The 24,629-nt window shown below is 36.9% G+C and overlaps 1 protein-coding gene across 3 annotated transcripts in view; it reads right to left on the bottom strand.

Moving 5' to 3' along the window:
- The window catches only part of GUCY1A1 (guanylate cyclase 1 soluble subunit alpha 1), a 67,435-nt gene that overhangs the window by 42,145 nt on the left and 661 nt on the right, over window positions 1–24,629 (bottom strand). The window contains exons 2-3 of one of the 3 annotated variants that reach the window (XM_087437498.1): window positions 24,515–24,588; window positions 22,389–22,484 (exon numbers count right to left, since the gene is read on the bottom strand). The gene's annotated coding sequence lies outside the window, so the exon portion shown is untranslated. Of the gene's footprint in view, window positions 1–22,388; window positions 22,485–24,514; window positions 24,609–24,629 lie in introns of those variants that run through there. The other 2 variants (XM_004420945.3, XM_087437499.1) reach the window with 2 other exon arrangements.

Here is a 24,629-nt window from a genome sequence, read left to right on the forward strand (position 1 = left end):
AAGGGAGAAATGTAATTCCTTTTTACCCTATAAAAGGCCATTTTGTTTTTATCTATTTTCAGATAAATGCTGTGTATTTCTCTAATGTGAATTTGGCTCATACGCAATTATAAACAGGAGAATAATGTCAGTATAAAGTAGCAGTTATGCTAGATCCCCATCCATCCTATGTTCTTCCTTGTAGCTCAATTTGACCATATGCCTTCCCCGTCTTGGAAATTCTTATTACACAGTTTTCCTGTATTTTTCCCTTGTCTCCATAACTCAGAAGGCTCAGCACTTTCTTATAGTCCCTTCCCATCAAGCCACCATCCCTTTTTCCACTTAAATCAAGCCTATAATTTCTGTAGTTCAGTATACAATAGAATTCAACCTGTCTTTTTTAACCAAGCTTGTGTATTTTCTAAGATTGTTATTGCTTTCATTAGTGTTCATACATGTTGACTGGTTTCACTCTAACACATTTTCTTCCCATAAGTCCTTTTATTTTTAGTGCATGGTTTTGCAGCCTATAAGGTCTTTCAGAAACACATATTTTGTGATATGTCAGAAATGTCTGTACTCTTAGCAATGTTTGATTTAAATTTGCAAGTAAGATAAAAAGCCTACTTAACTACCTGGGAAAAACACCCAATAAGGTCACATTCTCTAAGACTCTTCAGACTTCATTATGATTTAGGTAATATAACCTGATGAAACTTTTAAAATGAAAACAAATCCATGAGGATTAAACAGTTGAGCTGACTGATAAATTTCATTTAAGTGGCATAATGAAACTGATGACTAATGACTTTATAAGTTTCCATTTTCTCCTCTTGTTAATTTTGGCCAGTTAGAAAGTACTGGAAGCACTTTGACTTCATATACATGCATACACACACACACACTTTTTTTCCCTCCTCTGCAATGATGATTTTTTAAGTAGCTGACATACATATATGTACATACACCTGCAGATGATGATTGGTATGAGAGACTTCATGATTTGGAGAGATCAGTCCACAGAAGTGTAGGGGCCATGGGCAGTTATGCCCTGAGGTAGTGGAGTTAGTGTAGCACGAAGAGCTCAGGCTCCAGGACCAGATGGTACAGACCATTTGCTTCTTGCCTCCATCATTTGACAGCTCTGTGACTCTAGTCAAGTTCTTAACCTAACTTCACCTCAACTTTCTTCATCTGAAAACAGGGAAACTCACAGCAATTTTCTCATAAATGTGTTGTGAAAGTAAACATCAAGAAATATAAAGCACTGAAAAAAGTACCTGGCGCCCAGTATGTGATAAATAAATGTTGAATACCCTAACTTGAAGAGATATATGCACCCCTGTGTTCATTGCAGCATTCTTTACAATAGCCAAGATATGGAAGCAACCTAAGTGTCCAACGATAGATGAATGGATAAAGAAGATGTGGTATATATTCAGTAGAATATTACTCAGCCATTAAAAAAAGAATGAAATCTTGCGATTTGTGACAACACGGATGGACCTGGGGGGTATTATGCTAAGTGAAATAAGTTAGACAGAGAAAGATGAATATTGCATGATTTCCTTATATGTGGAATCTCAAAAACAGAACAAATAAAACAAACAAAACAAAATACAAACAGAGACACAGGAAAACAAACTGGTGGTTACCAGAGGGGGGAGGGGTTGGGGGGTGGGCAAAACAGGAGAAGGGGATTAAGAGGTACAGACTTCCAGTTATAAAATAAATGAGTCATGGGGATGTAATGTACAACACAGGGAATATAGTCAATAATATTGTAATAAGTTTCTACGGTGACAGATGGTAACTAGACTTATCATGGTGATCATTTCATAATGTATATAAATATCCAATCCCTATGATGTACACCTGAAACTAATAGAATATTGTATGTCAATTATACTTCAATAAATAAATAAACAAAATAAATAATAAAAGGGGAAGAAAATATTTAAGGCCTTTGATATATATTCCCATTTGTATCTACAAAAATTGGTTATCAACTTGATATTCTTGTAAAGTAGGTTTAACTGAAATCTCACTAATGTCATCTTAGCATATTTTAGTAGATGATATGCATATATCATGTTGTTTACATGTAAAAATACTATAAGTAAGTTAATCTGGTTTATCCAATCATTAGCTATGTGACCACGGAGAGATCATTTATCTCTCTTAGCATAAGTTTCCTATGAATAAAAGTTTCGAATTGTTAAAAAAAAAATTTACTACTTAAGCAGTAGTGTGACATTGGACAAGTTTCTTAACTTCATTGGGTTTCTGTTACCTCACTGGTAAAACGGTAAAATGGTGATGAAACAGGGATTTGGAAGGATTAGAGAAAATATATGCAAAGTCATTCTCTAAGAGAATCATGCTAACAGGACTCACTAAACAAATGATTAACAAATTTATTCTATCTTCTCAGATCCAGTAATGTTTTATACCTATGACACTTTTTCTTATCACTTTTCAAAGCCAAGGGAACTCTGATATATAGCAGGTGCTTAGTGTCCTACAAATATAGAAAACATTCTCCACTTGAAGAACAGTAATGAATACCAAGAAATTAATATCTATGTCAATAGTTAGGGTGCCTTTTATTGAATTACAAAATAATAGAGTTTACAGCACAGCCCAGAGCAGTAAGATTCTATTTTGGTTTTATCTTATGTAATCCCATTAGCTAAGAAGTTGCATGCCAGATTTCTTTAATAAAATATTAGAATAAAAATCGAGAGACTAATGTTAGATTGGAAATCTCTTTTTCTACTCATTAACCCAAATCTATTATATAAATCAAGCAAGCCTTATGTCATTGGAGTACATACTATTTTCTATAACTCCACATTATTCCCAATGTGGAAAGTTTTTAAACAAAGTAAACTCGTAACAACCAAGCTGAAATAGAAATTCTATGGTATATGATTTTCTTTTCCTAGAATGCTAGATTGACAAATGATTAGTATTTGTTATGCAAAGAATCTTGTCTCCAATCACTACTTTTAAAGCTAACTATTCTTCCCAATATTAATTAAAGGTTAACCCTTTTATCTACGTAACTTCTCAATGTTTACTTATTTTTTAGAAAGGTTTAGGTGATGAGCTCAGAGAGGTGAGACACTAACAGGCATGTTAACTTTAGGATATTTGTGAAATCAAAGTAAGTCACCCAGAGTCTGATTAAAACAGGAGATGTAGGGGTTTCTGACAAGAGTTAAATGGATTCTGGGATTGACTGTCACACTTGTGGAGCATTTGAATTAACATTTTGAACAATGAGGAGATGTCAAGGTGGCCTCATCCTTGATGGGAATGAAGGGTGACATTATAAGCACAGAATTCACCCTCTGGTAGAGGAAAGTCAAATTATCTGGGCTCTAACCTGTCATATTTGGAAAGAAGATTCTGGAAGAAGACACAACAATGACCTTCATGATTCTTCTAATCCAGCCCTTGGAATTTTTCTCAAGATCCTTGAGAAAAAAGACCACAAACTAATAGAGCCATGAAAACTTAAGACTTGTAAGCCCTGCTGCAAATGGATACCCAAGCTAAGCAAGAACAAATTAATCAAGAAGTGTAGGCCCGACCACACAGAAAACAACAAAGAGAGAAAACCAAGGAGAACAGGAACAAATGTATCAATGGTGGAGGTGTGGGCAGTGAAGGAGATGTCTACACTGGGCCAGGACTGTAATGAGGAGAACATTACACACTCAGGACTCTTTAAAGCAGGGGTTGGCAAACAACAGCCTGTGGGCCAAATCCAGCCTGCTGCCTGTTTTCGTCCAGCCCTCAGGCTAAGAATGGGATTTACATTATGAAATAGTTGGATAAAAATCAAAAGAATATTTCATGATACATGAACACTATATGAGATTCAAATTTCAGTGTCCATACATAAATTTTCATTGGAACGCAGCCGTGGTGTGACGTAATACAAAATATATATTTGGTCTCTGCCCACCCTCCCCCTTTCCCTGTTTCCTGGCACACAGTTCCTAAAACCCCTGGAATCTCCAAACCGAATAAGTGTCTTTTTCTATGCTAACGAGTAACTGGTGGCTGGGGGCTCCTGAATAGCCTTAGAATGGGGGCTGGTTGTCAGGGGAACCAACCCTGTGATTAGAGGGTTGGAACTTTGAGTCCCACCCAGATCTCTGGGGAGGAAAGAGGGGCTGGAGGTTGAGTTAATTACCAGCGGCCAATGATTTAATCAATCATGCCTACATAATGAGCCTCCATAAAAGCCCTTAACTGAAGGGGTTTTGGAGAGAGCTTCTGGGCTGGTGAACACATGAAGGTGCTGGGATGGTGGTATACCCAGCGAGGGCACGAAAGCTCCGAGTACATTCCTCCTACCTTGCCCTATGCATCTCTTCCATCTGGCTATTCTTGAGTTATATCCTTTTATAATAAACCGGTAATCTAGTTAAACAAACTGTTTTTCTGAATTCTGTGAGCTATTCCAGCATATTCTTGAACCGAGGAGGCGGTCATGGGAACCTTCAATTTAGAGCTGGTCGGTCAGAAGTACTGGAGGCCCAGACTTGTGACTGGTGTCGGAAGTGGGAACAGTCTTGTGGAATGGAGCCCTTAATCTATGGGATCTGACACTAACTCTAGGTAGGTAAGTGTCAGAATTGAATTAAATTGTAGGACATTCAACTGGTGTTGGAGAATTGCTTGGTGAGGAAAAAACACACATTTGGTGTCAGAAGTAAAGTACTGATAGTAGAAGGAAAACAGGAGTTTTTACGTTTGCAAGTTCTCTCATTAGGCATAGCCTGTGGCTGCTGCTTTTGAGCTACAACAGCAGAGTTGAGTAACTGCAGCAAGGACCATGTGGCCAGCAAAGCCTAAAATATTTACTATTTTGTCCTTGATAGAATCAGTATGCTGACCTCTGCTTTAGAGGGCTGCGCAAAACATCACGTACATTACCTCATTTATTTATTTATTTATTTGTGAGGAAGATCAGCCCTGTGCTAACATCTGCTAATCCTCCTCTTTTTTTTTTTGCTGAGGAAGACTGGCCCTGGGCTAACACCCATGCCCATCTTCCTCCACTTTATATGGGATTGCCGCCACAGCATGGCTTGCCAAGGGGTGCGTCGGTGCGTGCCCGGGATCTGAACCGGCGAACCCTGGGCTGCCGCAGCCGAGCATGTGCACTTAACCGCTTGTGCCACCAGGCCGGCCCCTATATTACCTCATTTAATGTGCACAACAATCGTTTGGGGAAAGGCGTGTGTGTGTCTGTGTCTGTGTCTGTGTATTTTAGTATTTTTTACACAAGAAGAATCTGAAACACAGATTAAGTAACTTGTCCTTGGTCATTGCTAGTGAGTGGCAGAAACAGGAAATGAACTCAGGCCTATCTGATTACAGACCCAATACTCTGGGGTGGCCTTGAGAAATGAGGGGCTTTTTATATATCACAGTGATTATTACTCGGATTCCTCCACCAATAAATATAATCTGGGAAAACAAAGATTGAATTTATCTGCTAAAATAGAAGGCAGAAGAAAATAGAAGGTGAGACTGTTGGGCATGTCAATTGAGGGAATGAAACCCAGATATTCTGGAAATGCAGGTATGAGAGACCCTTTCAGGGTCCTAGTAAATTCTAAGGAGGCTCTATTTTGCAAAATTTTACTTTGAGGCTCTCTGGTTTTAGGAACCAAAGTAGAATTAGAAGACAACTAGAAAAGCTGTGGGTGTCTTTGACACATTTAAAGGATCTTTATGGTAAAGTGGAGGAATAAATTATGGGAAAGTATGTTTTTCAGAGAAATTTTCTTTTAAAATCCTAGGGAAAAGTCTAATAAAAGTGAAAGAAGAGAGCTAAATTAATGTTAACACAGAAGAGAGTTGTATTTTGAAGAAGATTTTCTCTTCTACAATTCATCCAACACTCCCATTCCTAAAGACCCAGGGGAAAATATTTCTCTGGAAGCTCCTGGGGTCACAGGCCACCGACTGGTTAGGCTGATGGGCAGTCAGGAGCCTTCTTGAGTTTTCAATTCGGCAGCACAGACCTTTCTGATTCTTGAGAGAGAAAATGACCTTTTGTCACCGACATTGGGACACAGATCCTTGATGCTTATACTGGAACCACACCAGCGAAAGAAATGCAGCAAAGTCCAACGCAAATTTAATTCGTTCTGAATTTTTACATAATGATTAATTTAGAAAAAATCATTACCGGAAATGAATTTTGCCTTCTGAACGTGTACTTTGCAGGTGTATATTTGGATGCTCACAAGAACAAGCTGAGAAAGGCTGAGCTCTTTCCCATTAAATCGAAAACCACAACCATATTGTTTCAATGCTTTCTCACTTCTAGTTGATTCAAACAGGGAAAGTTAAAAGAAACCTTCCTGCTCACAGTAAACCCCAAACAATTTTTCTTCTTCATTTCAGTATCTCTGTTACATAAAAGTCAACATAAAGACACAGGCATTTACATAACAGACATTTACAACTAGAGGAGATGTTAGAGATTATTTATTGCAGTTTTTCCCACTTGCAGATGACAGAACAGAAGTCCAGATTTTAGTGACTTGGCTCAAACCCCAACACTCGTGAGGTATTGTGGTCAGACAGGAACTCAGGCAGTTTTAGCACCAGCCCAGAATCACTCCAGTATAGTCTGATCACTTTCTTCAGCTGAAATGCTGGGAAGCTCTCCTCCTTTTCTGGACCCCCAAGAACCACAGGGACCGCTCTGCGAAAAATTTAACCCTTGTACTTTTAATTCAAGTTCCACACTTAATCATTTGAGAGTTATAAATACTTCACCTTAGTCCAATCAGAGGCTTACATTTCATCTACATATCACATTAATAACAATACACACTGTAAAACTGTCTTGTTTGTCTACAGTTTCTAAAATATTTCCTTGGGCTTTTTTCTGGATTTGCTCATCACCTTTTGCACTTTCTCAAGAAGCTTTCTTTAGTCCTTTTGCAATTCCATAAACATATTTTCTAAATAACCTTATTCAATGTCCTGTCTTTGTCACTTAATTGAAAGTTAGGTATGTTTCCAGCCTTAAACTAGCCAGCCAATGGAGATCACAATTTCTCCAACTTTGGACTTCCAATAAGTTATTTTATGCTGAAATTAAAAGAACTACTGGCTTGAAGTCATCTGGTATAAACATGGAAGGGTTATATATAGCTTAAATTCTTATTAACAAATTCACTCAAGCTTTTCCCTTTATTTTCCCTGGACTTTTTGTATGCGCAGACACAAATACACATATGCAAATGACACACAACTTGAGAAGAAAATTTTTCAAAAAGTTTTCTTATATATTTCCCTTTTCTATTTTATTAGCTATTTTACTTAATTTTTATTATTTTTATCACTTATTTTCCTTTTCTACTTTACTACTTTTATTGTTTATTGTTCATCTTTTTTGGAAGGGAGAAATCTTACTATACATAGAAATGTATGAAGTTCACTAAGGCCTGCTGAGGAGGCCAACAATGCTCACGTAATTCCCTAGCCTCCTTTTCCACTTCACTGTGAAATTAACTAAATGAAAAACCATATATGGTTCCTATAGTTTGTTGTTTTATCAGATGCACTGAGCACAGTATCATGTACTATTGGGCATTCAATAAATATCTTATTAACTAGCATCAATAAAACACACTAATATTATGCTATTAACTATAAGCAATATACAGGGAAAAACACAGGCAAAGAAAAAAAAACCTATAAGATACAAGTAAAATGAGGCTAAATTGGAGTGTATAAAATGTCTTGCTTCTTGAAAAAAGTTTTATACCAAGTTATAAATAAATTCATTTATAATTCAATCAATATTTGCTGAGCTTCTGAAGAGAATAAAACTATTCATTTCTTTAATTGTCTTCAAAGTCTAGCATGGGTGATATACACATATTGAATTTTCTTAAATGGCTATAATAAAAAGTGGAGAATAGGTAGAGATAGAGGATTAATGTTGTTTATATGAAATATCACTTTTAGACAGAGGTAGCAAAAGGATGGTCAGGGAAAGCTTCTTGGGATGTATGGAATTTGAGCTTATTTTTGAAAATGACAAGAGTTTGGACATAATGACTTTAGCAAAAGGGCATGCCACAGAGGGAGAACAGTGTAAGTGAATAGAAGGAAAGAAGGAAGTTGTGGGAAGGGGCAGGAAAGGATGGGTACTGGAGATATTATAAAATTAAAGTTGGCCTCATGTAGCAACTGACTAGATCTGAGGAACAAGATGACTCTGAGGTTTGTCTGGAAGGATAATGGTGTCATTAATAGAAAGAAGTTACAGAAGTAGGCTTGCGAGAAGAGATGTTAATTTTGTTCTGCATACACGGATCTTGAACTGTTAGTGGCACATCTAGATAGAGATGCACTTGAAAACTGGAGTCTTTAATTAAGGAGGGTATAGCAGACTTGAGATACGAATTTGTGGTCCTCTACATAGAGGAAGCTATTAAAGTCAAGAGTTTAATTCAAACTATTCAATGTCAAAGGGCTGCAAGTAGAGAGAGAAGATGGCCAAACTTAGTACTCAGGGGAAAATTCATATTTAAGAATTGGAGAAGCATGTTATGACTAAGATGGAGAAGGAGCAATCAGAAGAATATGATGAGCCTGAAAACAGAAGAGGACACATGTTCAAAAAAAGTCTATGTTGAGAATCTGAAGAGGATAAGGGGGTGTATTAGCTCAGGCTGCCATAACAAAATACCATAGACTGGGTGGCTTAAACAATAGAGAGTCATTTTCTCACAGTTCTGGAGGCTGGAAATCAAAGATCAGGGTGCCAGCATGGTCCAATTCTGGTGAGGTCTAGCATTCCGGCTTGCAGATGGCCACCTTCTTGCTGTATCCTCACATGGCACAGAGAGAGAAAGAGAGCAAGCTCTCTGGTGTCTCTGCTTATAAGGGCACTAATCCCATCATGAGGGTCCCACCCTGATGACCTCATCTAAACCTAATTATCTCCCAAAGACCCCACCTCCAAATACCATCACACTGGAGATTAGGGCTTCAACATAAAAATTTGTGATTTGGGGGGGTGGGGGGGGTGCACAAATCAGTCCATAGAAGGAGGACTGAGAAAATATCATTTGACTTTTAGATTAGAAAGATATTTATGACTTTCATGAGAAAAATTTCAATAAGAATAGTGGAGTAAAATGAAAGGAAATAAAGAGTTATGGTGAGGAAATACTATAGTATAATGGTAAAGATTATATTAAGGCCAATGGATTGAGAAATAGCAAGTTTGAAAGAAGGATTTTGAGGATAGGAGTCTCTTGTTCTTTATTTATGTATATTGGCATCTTTCTGTAAATAGAAATACTACACAGTGTACAAAGGTAGCTCAAACAAAGTCAAAGTACAGAGTCTTTCACTTCTGATTAGGTTGTAGAAAATCACAAGATTCCCACTCCAACTCTAATAATAAGAACTGGGTTGATAGGTTACACAGTCATAGTTTTAAAAAATCTATCAGAGAACATCTACAAAAAGCTACAGTTAAAGTCATACTTTAAGGTGAAAGTCTGAATGCTTTACCACTATAACCAGGAACAAGGCAAGGATGCCTCCTCTCACCACATTTAATCAACATCATACTGAAGTTAGATCCTAGCCATTGCAATAAGTTAAGAAAAAGAAACAAAAGGAAAAATGATTGGAAACAGAGAAGTAAAACTGTCCCCGTTTGTTATATGTATATAAAATTGTTTATGTAGGAATTTACAAGGGATCTACAAAATAACAACTAGAACTAAGAAGTAATTTTAGTGAGGTTGCAGGATACAAGGCTAACATACAAAAGTCCACTGTAATTTCTGTACTGATGGTAAGCAATTGAGCAATGATAGTTTTAAAAATCCATTTATAATAATGCCAACAAATTTGAAATACTTAGGAATAAACATAACTAAAGGCTTGCAAGACTTCTGCACTGAAAACTACAAACATTGGTAAGATAAATTAAGAAAAAGCCAAATAAACAGAGAAATATATCATACTCAGTATTGTTAAGGTATCAGTTTTCCCTAAACAGTCTGTACATTCAATGCAATCCCAATCAAAATCCCAGCCAGCCTTTTAGTAGACATTGACAAAATGATGCTAAGATTTAATGGAAGTTATAGAATAACTAAATCAATACTAAAGAAGAAAACAACACTAAAAGATTTATACACCCAATTTAAAACTTATTATAAAGCTACAGTAATCAAAAATTTTGGTATTGGTTTGAAAGGAGTATGATAGAAATCAATGAAATAGAGAGTGCAGAAACAGATCCACACTTATGTGTTCAATTATTCAACAAATGTATCAACAAATTCAATGGAGAAAGAAAAGCTTTTTCAATAAATTACGTTGGAACACCTCAATATCCATATGGAAAAAAATTAATTTTAATCCATACTTCATATCATACACAAAAATTAATTCTAAATGCACCAGACCTAAATGTAGAAGTTAAAACTATAAAACTTCTGGAAGAAAACAGGAGAAAATCTTCATGACCTTGTATGAGGCAAAGATGTTTAAATAGGAAAACCAAAGCATGAAAAATAAAACAAGATAATAAACTGAACTTCATCAAAATTTAAAAATCTTTTGCTTTTCAAAAGATACCATTGAGAGAAACAAGTTACACACAGGGAGAAAACATTTGCCACACATATATCAGCAAAGGAATTAAATCCAGAATATATAAAGTTTTACAACTAAATAAAGAAACAAACAATTGAATTAAAAAATGGACAGAAGATCTGAATAGACACCTCACTAAAGAAGATATATGAATAGCCAATAAATATCTCTTCATATGTTCAATATTATTAGTCATGAGGCAAAACCCATTAAAATGTCTAAAATTTAAAAGTTTGACAATGCCAAGAGTTAGTGATGATGTGGACTAATGAGAATTCTCATATACTGCTGGTGGGAATGTAAGAACATACGATCGCTTTGGAAAACAGTTGGTGGTTTCTGAAAATATTAAATATGCCCCATAATACACCCAGCTATCTCATTTCTAGGTATTTAGCCAAGAGAACAGTAAACAACAGGTTCAAATAAAGACTTGCATGCAAATGTTCACAGCAGCTTTATGAGTAATAGCCACAAACCAGAAACAATTCAAATATCTTTAGTCATGTGAATGAATAAAAAAGACGTTGTACATCTACACATGCAAAGGACTATTATTCAGCAGATACGTGCAATAAAGTAGATAATTATACTGAGTGAATGAGACCACACATACAAGAGCACATACTGTAATATTACTTTTATATAAAATCTAGATATTGCAAACAAATCTATAAATACAGAAACCAGCAGATCAATGACTGCCTGGGGACAGAGGAGGATGGGGGAACTGATTGGAAAGGGACACAAGAAAACTTTTATGGGTGATGGAAATGTTTTTAATCTTGATTGTGGTGGTGGTTTCACAGGTGTATACACCTGTCAAATCTTATCTAATTGTATATTTTATATATGTGAAGTTTATTATACATAAGTTATACCTTACCAAGTTGTTTAAAAAAAAAAATCAACTCAGTTGAAGACTCAAAGAAACCTAAATGAACTAGATTCCAAAATAAACAAAAAAATAACAAGCCCCAGGAGAGATGACACCCATGGCTATTTTTATCCCAGATGAAGTGGTGTAAGGTGACAGAATCTCCCACAGACAGGGGTCAAGATAAGCTGGTTAAACTTTTATCAAACTTTTAATTGCTGCACGATAGACTACAATCTTGAGGAGCCCTGAAACTTAGATTGATTCAGTCTTCCATACTTGCAGCCTAATATATATGTATGGTACATGATACACACACCCTGATATGTGACATATTAAGAGGAAGAAAAAAGGAATTCATGGTCAAGAAAACAGCTAATAGAAACAGACCAAGAAATGGCCCAGATGTTGTTGTTATCAGACAGAAACTTTAAAATAACTATGATAATTACATTAAAGAATCTAGTAGCATAGTTGGATGGCGTGTACAAACAGGGAGTTTGCATTGAGAAATGGAAAGTAAAGAAAAAGAAACAACCGGAAATGCTAAAAATAAAAAATATAATATCAGAAGTAAAGAATTTCATTTAATTGGCTTAACATCAGAGGTAGTGAATTTGAAGTCAGTTTAATAGAAATAACCCCAACAGAAACACAAAGAAAATAAAGAGCAAAAAAAGAGAAGAGCATTTGAAATCTGTAGAATAATATCAAAAGGTCTAACATACATGTATTTAGAGTCCCAGAAAAAAGAAGAGAGAAGAAATGGAAGGAGAAGAAATATTTGAACAGAAAACAGCTGGGAATATTCCATATTTGATAACAGCATTAACCCACAGATCCAAGAAGTTCTGCAAACCCCACACATGATAAATACAAAGAAAATCACAGCTAGAGGTATTGTTATCAAACTTCTGAAATTCAAAGATAAAAAGAAAAAAAAAAAAAAAAAACAGCCAGAAAAAAAAAGGAGCATAATGAAGAGGGGGTAAATGATACTATTTTTTACTTCTCACCCAAACAACGGAAACTAGCAAATAATGAAACAAAAATTTAAGGGCTTAAGGCAGAAATGAAAAAATGAAAAGCAAACAAAAAAGCACCCCCATCTATCTTAAATTATATATCCAACAAAATATTCTTCAAGAGTTAATACAGAAAAAAAAAGAAAAAAAAAACCCACACGTTTTCTAACATTACAATCATAACTTCAGATTGGTGGAAAATTTAGAGATACTTTATTTTCACATTTTTCCAAATGTGTTAATTTTTTCTTGTTTTATGTGTTTTATTTGGAAGCTCACAGGCCCTTGAAACCCAACTCTCAAACTCATTATGCTATATAGTATAATTCAGCTACTGCATAAACAAATGCTATTGATCATATGCAAAATCATTTACAAACCATCAGAAAAACTTGTATATAAGCAGAAAAGGTGGTAAAGCAGAGTATTTAAGAGGATGCACCCTGCCTGGCTACAAACACTGGTTCCAGCACTAACTCAATGTATAACATTTAGGCAAACTACTTTTCTACTTTGTGACTCTGTTTCTTCATCTGCAAAAGTGATGAGTAGAACATCTCTCAAGGAGTTCAATAAAGGTAATGCAGCTTTAACAATGCTTGGAATACAGTATGTGCTTAATAAATGTTGACTATTACTACTCGATATTAGATATAAAATTATTCTAGCACCTTTATGTTACTTTGCTCAAGTCATAGTTGACCCAAAGCAGTAGTTCTCAAAGTGTGGTCTCTAAACTCTTGAGAATGCCCTGAGACCTTTTCATAGGATGTGCAAGGTCAGAACTATTGTCATAACAGTACTCAGATATGATGTGCTCTTTTCACTTCTGTTCTCTCAGAAGTATACAATGCAGCTTTCCAGCGGCTATATGACCACTAACAATGTCATCATTCTAACAGCTAGTGGAATGTGCGCTTATGTAGAATTTTGTAAGGTAGCAGGTTTAGGGTATAAATATATGTATTTTCAGGGATTAACTCAGTTTCTTCTCAGATCTTCTATTGTGCTCTTCCTAGCTATCATTGGTTATACTTGCTATATAATCTTTGTAACCTCATTATTGTCCAATAAACCATTATTTTGAAATTCCCAAGTTTTTCTTGCACCTACATGCAAACACAAGAAGTAACCACAATTCGCTATTTTGTTTTGTAGTAATATTAAATATTTTAATTTTTCTGAATTTTAAAATTTCACTTAAACTCTTATTATTTTAGAATTTAATAATATCTATTTTAGTTTAAAGAAAAATTTATTTATATTTTTCTTATATTTAAGCATGGTTTCTTGGCTTAAAAAGAAGAGACTGGGAGACTTTATCAACCAACATATGCTCCATCTACGTCTACCATGGTGAGCTTGACAGCTTTGAAACACTTAAAACTTTCCTGATGAGATCAGTGACGATATTAATGACTATGATTTTTTGATACTGTATAATAAAGTGTGAAGTGTGTCACATGTGGAGGATCTGCAAAGCTCACTGAACCAGCATTTTTCAATGACCATGAAGCTACAAAATCATGAATGAATAAAGAATCCATTCACAGGACAAAAGATTTTAATGGTTTCAGATTCCACATTGCAAGTAACCTTTAAGAAATAATCATTTCTCAAATTTTGAAATTTTTATAACAAAAATATCAACAATTACGAAAACACTATTATGCCATTCTTCCCTTTTCAACTATATATATATAGTATATCAGTTTAAGACTGGATTTTTTTATATACTTCAACCCAAACAACCTGAATTTTGTTAAATGTTGAAAACATTACTTTTTATTTCCAACAACTATATAATGATTGTGGGTTCTTTTTACGAAATGCATAATTACTGTTTTCAAACTATATACTTTGAGTTTTAATATATTAATCATTTGGATAACATCACTTAGCTCTTCCGCGGGCTTTACCTTAAACATCACACCAATTCTGTATCTGCCATTGCATCCTTCTCTCCAATATTGGACAAGACAATGTCTTTCCTCTTTAAAGCTTATATTCTGCTCTGGATTCCATCACAAAATGCTTTCTCCAGGAACTTTCTTTATAATTACTATACCTGTTTGTCCCTTAGAATCTTTAATCTTCCTTCCTGAATTTATCCATCCATCCAACCATTCATTCATTCATTTTTTCATATATGCTAGAAATATTTATTAAGCATCTACTACTACATTCGAAGGGATGAGGTTTCAGGAATTAAAAACAAAAACAGACAAATAAAAACAAGCCAACACTAGATGCTTATGGAGTGTCTCAAGCAGGGGTTGAGGGGTGGACAGAATAAAAATGCACAAAATCAGTTCAGTGTGATCTATCATGACACGTTGTCATGGGGACACAGAAAATCTGCCTCTAACCCTAACATGGTAAATGCTTCCTCGAAAAAATGACGCTTAAGCTGAGTCTTGTAGAAAAAGTAGGAAATACCAAGGCATTGAAAACAAGACGAAGCTCATTTTCCAAGGCACAGAAAAATATGTGCAGAAGACAAAAACACAAGAAGCAAAATAGAGCATGATGACAAATTACAGTGAAGACAATACGGCTGTAACATGGTATTCAAACAAGAGAATGATCAAGACATTGGGCGGCAGAGTAGGGCAGTAAAGTATGGCTGTCAGATTCCCCGCTTGAGGCTATGTACACCCCATGATTCCTACACCACTTAAAATGGTCTTTAACACGTGGCATGTAGCAAAAATTTTTGATACACTGACCAACGATTATTCATCAAGGGAAGCTAATACAAAGAATCATAATCATTTAACTGTGTATAAAATGACTGTGACAACATCAGCTACCAATTTCTACTATGCACTGAAAGAGATCCAATATTAAGATAAAAATAACTAAACCAATTTTACGCTGGTTTGATTTAGACAGATAATCAAGGCCACGACATGCTGGTGAGGAAAAATGTCCTAGCCACCCCCAGTTAGGACATTTCTACATGAGCAATGAAGAAAACTAGTAATAGGGAACAAAAGTGTGAAGAAACAGCTCTTTTCAGGACATTCTCTATTTTCTTTTGACCTTCTTTTTCTTGTTTGAGAACCATTTTATTGCCCAATGTATCCTATTTATATCTACCTTTCTTATCTATGCCCCATATGCTGGGTCTTTCACTTACCTTTTTCTCTTAACTTTAAAATGTTATGTCCACGTACCATGCTCTTGACTGAAGGCAGAAGGTAACATAATAAAAGTGCCTTTTGCTATTGGGCAAACAAGGTTGTGCTGCTCCTCTGGACAAAACAGTTATCCCATGGCCTCCAAGAGATACAATCCAAAGGAGTTTTAGGCCATGGGGCAGGACCAGTGGGAGAGAAACTTTTGTGGAGGGTGGCCTTGGGATACCCCTCCTTTATGACCTTCCTGCCCTTGGCCAAGCCAGCAGGTGAGCTCCGGGTGGTAACCCAGTCTAAGTCAAGATAAACTCTTATAGCTTCCAACGGAGTGGGGAAAAAAGGAGAGGGGAAAGGCAGTAACTTCAATTAGGATAATTTGCTAGCCAACTCTATCAAGAAATACCACAGCTCTCCTACATACCACTGCTGAATTTTTTGGCCTAAGACAACACAGCAAGAGCTTAAGAATATTACTCTGAGTAGTGACCACAGAAAAGAACCAGAAACAGATGCTGTGCAATATGAAATTGAAATTGTTATCTGGAGTAGAGGTAGACAAAGAGGAACGCTACTGTTGCAAATATTTTGAAACATTAAATAAAATGGAATTTTACCCAAAGAGTTTTCACTGGGAGGACTGCCTTTTGCTAATCACATTTACAAATTTATAGTGCTTCTCCAGTGTAAGAATATCTTCTTCTAAATCTTGATATATCAAGTATTGAGAACGTTATTTTGCTTATCCAAATCTTTTCCATGTTACATTTGTAACCTTCTAAATATTTCACCCATGGTGCTATCTTTATTAAACTTTATGCTCACAATTACACAACTTAAAAGTTTATATTACACTAATGAAACACTGAAATTCCTTGTCCTACGTTTTATTAATTTTATATGTAATACAAACCACACATCATTTAACTGCTTATAATAGAGCATATTTGAAGCTGCAAAATGATTGCAAATTGAGAACAATAAGCAGCTAACAATTTCAGTACATACATATAAAATTAAACTAGTAAAATAACAAAACTTCTCTAACAAAAACACACAGTATTAAAGTTATAGAGTTTCTCAACCTCAAAGATGGAAACACCTGATGTAAGGTAAGAAGCCAAGTAATTTCCTAGTTAAGTCTGGAAATGCATATCAAACTGAATACTTTGAATTGATTTATGAAGGTCTAATTAAAAGTAATACATATGTCACATATTCTTTCCCCAAACTCAAAATAAACAATAAAAGGTTCCATATTACCTAAAAAAGCAAAGACTCAGCTTGACATGCTGGTCTTGTAATCTAAACCCACTCTACCTTAAATCTTTTTATAAATATTCCCCAACATAGCCACATTGCTCCAAGCAGGCCCATATCATATCGTACATTTTTACTGAGTGCTTATGATCCATGGAGCACTTCTACTAGGTGTCTGTGAATAGCATGCGAAGTAAATAGAGACGGTACCTCCTCCCACAGAGTATCAGTCTAATGGGGAAAACAGAAAATTCAGCAAGCAATTGTGGTATGGTATGATCTTATGATAGAAGAAATACAAGGAGCTGCTGGAAAACATAACAAGACACTCAGTTCAGACTTGGAAGATCAGGGAAAGTTTCTGAGAAGTAGAGCCTTGCCTGAGATTTAAAGGATGAGTAGGTATGGGCATCCCAAAGATGGAGCAAGGGGAAAGGGAATCTAGAAAAGGAAGGAGAGGCAATCACACCCTCCACAAAGGAATACTTCAAAGCTACGGCCTGAGAAGACTTGGTGTCACCCCTTCTCCCTCCATATCTTGGTTAAACACACACACACACACACACACACACACACACACACACTCACCTGCTTCCTGCAGTGCTCCTTTCCTCTGCCTAGAACACTCTTCTCACTATTCTCTACATTTAAATCCTACAGGTCCTGTGAAGTCTGACATCCTGGTCCTGTTACAAAATCTCAACTAAGTGTGAGATCTTCTTTAGAAAGCCTTCTTCAATATTTCCATCCCGCAGTACTCTCTCCCTTCTTTCAAGTTCTTTAGAACTCATAAAAACTGCACCACAAGTATTAGGCGCATTGTTAAGTGTTGACATGTATAATTCTGAGACTATTTCTGGGTTCTGTTATCTCCTCATGCAGACTTTAAATTCCCTCAAGTCAGGGACTGTGTCATAAACTTCGCTTGGATCTCCCTCAGTGACAAACATAATCCATAATAAACTTTATTGGGAGAAGCACAAAAAAGTGACTGAACCTCGGAGAAGAGTGTCATAAAATATAAAATAAGCCAAAGCTTTCAAAAATTATAAATTCAAAATATGTTCTTTTACTTCTTATTATTGCCAGACAAAGTGGTGATAATGGCATTCTTATTATGTATAAGAAGACTACATTGACTGCTGGGGGATGAAGAAATTCAAATAATAGTGCATGAGTAGACAGGCAGAACTACTCTATTCTTGCTTTGTTTCACCTCCATTCCTCAAGAAAATAATATCCACACTGGCAAAAGTAAGACAAAAGTCAAAATAACAAATTTAAGGCCCAAGATATAGTATGATATTAAATATTCTAAATGAGTTTAAATCCATTTATTTGGAGAAATTACATTACAAAGTACCGAAAGCATTTGTGGATGAGATAAGGGAACAGTTAAAATCATCTTTAAAAATATGATGAAGAAAAGGGTTGATAGAGAACAAAGAACCCAATCATTGTCTCAATTTTTGAAATAGAGAAGGTGGATTCCACCAACTCTAGCCTAGAAAGCTTGACATTAACTCCAGGCACGATTCCCAAGAGATTCTTAAAACTATGGTATGTGAGCACTCAAAATGTGAAGTGTTGTCACCTGTGAGCCAGTGAGAGGTCGCAAGGAACATGTCACTATAAACTAACCTAGTGTTATTTCCTTTTGTTTTTAATAGGGTTACTTGATATCTATTCTGCAGAAATTCTGATATCTATTCTGCAGAAATTCTGATATCTATTCTTTCAGCAAGGAATGTGAGCAAGTCTGTCACAGCATACTCCTGGGCCACACAAAGGAATGTAACCTCCCAGGAAAGAGAGTTACCTCACTATAGGACTGGTTGAACAACCTTATAAAGAGGACTAATTCACCGACTCACATAAAGCAAAAGGGAAGTGTCTAGGATCATGCTGAATGTCCTTCCAGTTCAGCATTTTACACAGTTACCTGGATGAAGATGTTAATTGTATCCTGATCAAATCTGTTAATGCCTCTAAATTGGGAAGAATGGTTAATCTGTATCATGAAATCAGAATCCAAAAATATCTTGACCTTCTGGAACTACAGGCTATCTAAAGGTAAACATTAAATTTAATTGCAGTAAGTATTTTTAAAAATCCCAAATTGAGTGACCAAATTTACAATTAGGGAGAAGAAGTATATTTGCAGAAGAGCATGCAAAAAAGATGCATAATTAAACAGTATAGTACGGATGAAAAAAGAAAAGTGAGGGGAGAGCAGACTAGGTTTTAGGATGATTTACTACATGGTATCCAGAAGGGACAACCTGATATACCCAATGATATTAGTCCACTCCTCTACGTTCAGCTCTGGACCGCATTTTAAGAAAAACAGGAGTGCGTCCAAAGGAGAAATTCCTTGATGATAATGAGACTCTCAAACCATCCCAAGTAAGGATGAGTTGAAGGAATTGAATATTATCATAGAGACTACAAGAGTTGTTATATAAAGAAGCATTTTGTCTAAGTACTCTAAGAGGTAAAAATCAAGATATGAGTATTATAGAGACAAATAGTGTAGTTCAATATAAGAAAAGAGTTCTTATGCTCAAAACAGGTCAGATAAAGAAATGCCTCCTATGTTCAAGATGAATCTTGAGAGTTTGCCTAAAGTGATCTTAATATTCTCGGTGAATTAGGAAATAAGGTCATCTGTTAAGAATGAAAAGAGTTAAGTGTAATTTGGGTGGACTGGAAAACCTGGAAAAATCTAGAACATGTACTATGAAGAATTTGATATGGCATTAACCAAGATAGAATAAAGAAACTTCCTATCACTGTTAACCATTCCTTAATCTGAAGTTATAGTGAACCAATTTGTAGTTGGCCAAAAGATAAAGTTGTATCACCTTGTCCAGCTAAATTCCACAGCAAGGAAGGCAAAGCAGACATTAAAATTGAAGCAGAGATTAGGAAGGCAGCTTCTGGTAGGTCTAGTGGCAAGAGATTTGAGGAGTGGAGCAGAGTTGCTTGGATTTTGCTGTCCAAGATTAGTGGTAAGTAAAGAGAGGAGGACATGAGAAAATTGAGGGTAGCCAAGGAACAATAATAGAAGAAGAGGGTGTTGGGTAGCAGTGAGCGAGTGGAATTATTGGAAGGATAGGAGGTGGCGGTCAGAAAGGGAATATGAGATTCTCGGCTTTTTCCATTGGGGCAATTCTGAGTGACAAGAAGGCCCAGGTGGGTGAACACCAGTGGATTCCCTAGGGGAAGCAGAGCAGGTTAAGCTCCCGTGAAAGCCAAATGTGTAGATGCTGAGCGAAGTCCTGTTCAGGACAGCCGATTAAAGTGTAGAAAGAAAAACCTCCATTATTTTAGATTCTAAGGAAAGAGGAATATTCAGGTGGTCAATAAACACTGGTAATGGAGAGAGAGTAACACTAGCGAAGGATGTAAACTTAGAAAGACAAAGGGTAACTGGGCAATGGTGACAGAAATAATAGCAGTTCTGAACAGGTTGCAAGCCATATGAGAGAAGAGCACAGAAGTGTCTCTGTATGACAAGACCATAATATTCCATGTAGGGTCATTGCAAAACAAACAGCACTCTTTAAATTGTACTCTTGAATAGAACAACCTATAACATCAAGGCATAAAAAAATTTAATTCGATCAATTACAAAGACAACAAAATTAAGCTGATTAGACACTATATGCCAGGCACTGTGAATCCAATGATGAATGTCCTGAGGAAGAGTTGAGTTTGGTAGGAGATACACACATCTAAACAGGTACTTGCAATGTAACGTGGCATAGCGAAGGAGATATGTAGATGGCTCCGACCTGGAAAAAGTGTCAGGATTAAGAAGTTTTCCTTGGGCCAGCCCCAGTGGCCTAGTGGTTAAGTTCAGCATGCTCCACTTCGGCGGCCTGGGTTCAATTCCTGGGCAAGGAGCTACACCACTCTTCTGTCAGTGGCCATGCTGCAGCAGTGGCTCACATACAAAAAGAGGACGATTGGCAATAGATGTCAGCTCAGTGCAAATATTCCTCAGTAACAAAAAGAGAAAAGAACTTTTCCTTGGTCTGTCCAACTTCACTCTCAAAGCAACTGTCTTCTGTTGGCTTCCTGCTAATTCCTGCTATGGTGAGAAGGAGGTGGTGGTATGTGAGTTAATTAATTAGAGTTGCCTTTGATATTCTGACAGGGAGGCTTCATTTTGATAAAAGATTATAAATGGCTAGAAAGCATTCCAGGTAAGCGAAGTTAGTAACTACAAGCAGTAAGAATCACATTTTTGTGGCAAGGGGAGATCATGCCCCTGAGCCCCTCAAGTTTTATAAGGTAGTCATTCTCGCCTACTGTCGGCTGAGAGGGGAGCTGGCCTAAGCTCTTCACTCCTTGCAAATAATTCTATTCATACTCTATAAGCCTCAAGGCTATAGGAACATGAAGCCTGTTGGCCTGAACCCAGGGGAGAGAAAAAAATATCAAATAGGTCAGACACTTCTAAACTCTTCGAGAGAAATAAAAGAAGCAAATATGATTCAGGATAGCCAAAAAATTACTCCACCCCCAAATAAGTCAACTAGTCTGTAGGCAACTAAGTTTGTTCATATAAAGACCTAAAAATTGCCAAAAGCTCTTCCTGTATCAAGTCAAGATGGAGATACTTAAAACTATTGCACAGGCACCTAATGAATATTGCAGAAATCTAGATGGCTTAGAGACTAAAAACCATTGAAACTATTAATATTTTAGAGAGAAAAATATCTGTTACAATTTAAAAAATCTGTTATACAATTAATACAAAAGTAATAAATAGTAATGTTTAAGAAAAGTCTCTTGGGTAAATATTTGTAATTAAGCAGTATAAAATGAGTGCTATAAAAGCTGTATATTCTAGCAAGCAAAGCTCAGCAACTTCCTGGCAAATCTGACATATAGAAAATATTCTGAATAACTACTTTATCCCCAAATTGTTTTCCATCAGTAACATACTTTTTGGTTTGGTTTATCCAAATATTAATTTACCTTTCCATTTCTCTTTACCTGGAGAGATTCATTCTTAAGGCTAATTGATTTTTATTTATTTCTGGAAAAAGGTTAATTAGAGATTTTTGGGGTACATATGTTGTTTTAAACTAACTTGTAAAAAAACAAATATTCTCCCCTATACACCCATATTAATTGTTAGCAAATGCAACCTACAACTATAAATACAGAATTTAATTTCCCTTGTATGGCTTCTGACAAAATTCAAGGTTATGCAATATCTTTATCACAAAAAAGTGATGACAAAACTGCCGACATTTAGTCACAAAAATATTTTATTGCCCTATTCATAATAGAAATAATTTAATTATAGTTATCAATTACTTCTTTAGGTTTTAGTACAATATTAATTAAAAGTTTTTCAAAATAATGCCTTAAAACAAGATGATTTAATAAACCATACTTATAAGAGATATAAGTACTAACCATTGTGAAGTTTTCCTTCATTTCTTTTTCCACATTTCGTTTTCCTTTGGTGTTGCCAGATATAAATAAATACCTTTACAGTTCTTTCTGTGTTCTCTAAGGGATAGAAAACTGTCTTATATGTTACTTTATACCTGGATATCCAGAAACAGAGCCTTTAAGTATTTATTTATATTCATACACTATGAAACACCACACCAAGCATAAGTACTTTATATTTATGCTGGGTTTCAAAGAAAGAAAAATATAATTTTTATTTTCTCTGTCAAATTCGACAGAAATCTTACAGTACAAGAAGAAACAGAAGATTCCCACTTATTCATTACAAATTTTTACTAAAACTTCACCTACCTAAGTTTCCTAACCAATACATTTAAAAACATATAAGTGGGTCTATTTTATATGAAATGTTTCATTATCATAACACTATTTAATTATTCCAGAATTTTTCCTACCACTATTCTATGCCTGCAGGCTTTATATAGAGAGTCTATTGTTTTGACAAGAAAAAGTGTAGCTTATATATTTTAACTTTGTGGTTCTTATTTTTCTGTTGGGTCACAGACCTCTTTGGATATCTGAGGACTCTGGAATATTTCCCTAAAAATGCAGCCACTCAAAAGTTTGAATACAATTTCAGGGACTTCATGGCCTCTGGAAGCAGATCCACAGACCGAGTTATCTGGAACTAGACAACCTCCACTGAAAGAGTAATAAAGTTTATATGGCTTCTTGACAAACTAAGGGTTTCTTTTGGAAATTTAGATATTCCTAAGCTTATGTTGTTAATGATTTTTACCCTTCTTCATAATATAGTACCTGAAATGACCACTGATGAAGAAAAAAAATATAGCCATTTTAGGAAAAGCAACAGATTAGTTCTACATTATGAACCAAGATTTAAAAATCTATATCAATGATTAAAGTGCTTCAACATTTGTCTACATGTAACCAGAGAGTTAACCATGTTCCTATTAAGACTAGTTCTAGTAAGTAGACATTTAATGAGATCACCATCAGAGGACTAACTCTGAGAAATCACTACTAAATAGGTCATAAATGAAGCTCTAATTAAAAATACACTATATATATGATCTGTTCTATTTCAAACTGAGAGGGGTTTCCAAAATGTTGGAAATCAAGATGCCTTCGACCAGTCACCATTAAGTGAGATGTACAACCTTCTGGTTTACTTCAGAAGATGTAAACTGTCGAGTGCAAAATGAAGGAACTACCATGTGAAAACAAGTGAGCAAAAGAAAGACGCACGAAATCCATAGCCTGAAATCACATGACCACATTGCAACGCAGCCCCTCATACAAATGTCACAGCGAGGCTACTCAGCCTACCGAGTACCGGCACAGATCCGATGCGTAAAGATGGTAGTGACCTCTGCTCACCGTTTCCCAAAGTGCGGCAGTCACAATGAAAACAGAAATTAGATCGCCAAGCAGTAATTAACACGCGTGCGTACACACACGCACGCACACACACATACACACTTACTCTTCGGTCGAGCCCCCGAGCAGCTCCACTGTAAGTTTGCTGGCTGCTTTCTCTAAGCAATCCAGCGATCCTAGCTGTTTGCTCTCGAGGAGGGCGAATCACTCACCCACGCAGCAGCCGGCGGGACGAAGTTGCGCTAAAGCCCGGGCGCGGCCTCAAGCCCCGCTGGCTCCACGGTCCGGGCGTCCCGTTGCTGCTCCAGCTCGCCCTCCCGCGCGCCGGAGGCCGCGGCGCTGCGCCGGGCTGGGCGACTCCGCTGCCCGGGAGCCCGGGCCGTGGGAGAGCAGCGGCCCCGGCGCGCCCCCCGCGTTCTCACGCCCGGGCCCTGCGAGCGCAGCCGACGACCCTGCGCGGCCCGGCGCCCACCCTGCGTCAGTCCTCCTCCCTCGGGCGCCGCAGGTCCCCGGGGCCCCGAGCCGGGACCCCGGGCGCCGTCTTTTTTGCTCCCTTGCTCCTCCCCAGCGTGGGAACCGGGCCCCGGGCCCCGGGGGCTGGGCAGCTGGGAGCGCAAGGAAGGCTTCCCACGGGGGGAGACGGATGAGCCCGGGCCGGGGGCCCGAGGAGAGGGGCTGTCCCTCTGGGGATCCCCGACCCGCGTGGGTACTCAGCGACCACTTACTCGGTGGCTTGCCAGACCTCGGGACAGCGTTTCCGGATCTCCAGCAGCTCCAGGGCGCGCCTCGCAAATCCGCACTGCGAACGCAGAAAGAGAGTGGGCGTCAACGGCGGGAGGC

The sequence above is a fragment of the Ceratotherium simum genome, chromosome 12, assembly GCF_057802395.1.
Source record: "Ceratotherium simum simum isolate JZ-2026a chromosome 12, ASM5780239v1, whole genome shotgun sequence".
Classification (NCBI taxonomy): domain Eukaryota; kingdom Metazoa; phylum Chordata; class Mammalia; order Perissodactyla; family Rhinocerotidae; genus Ceratotherium; species Ceratotherium simum.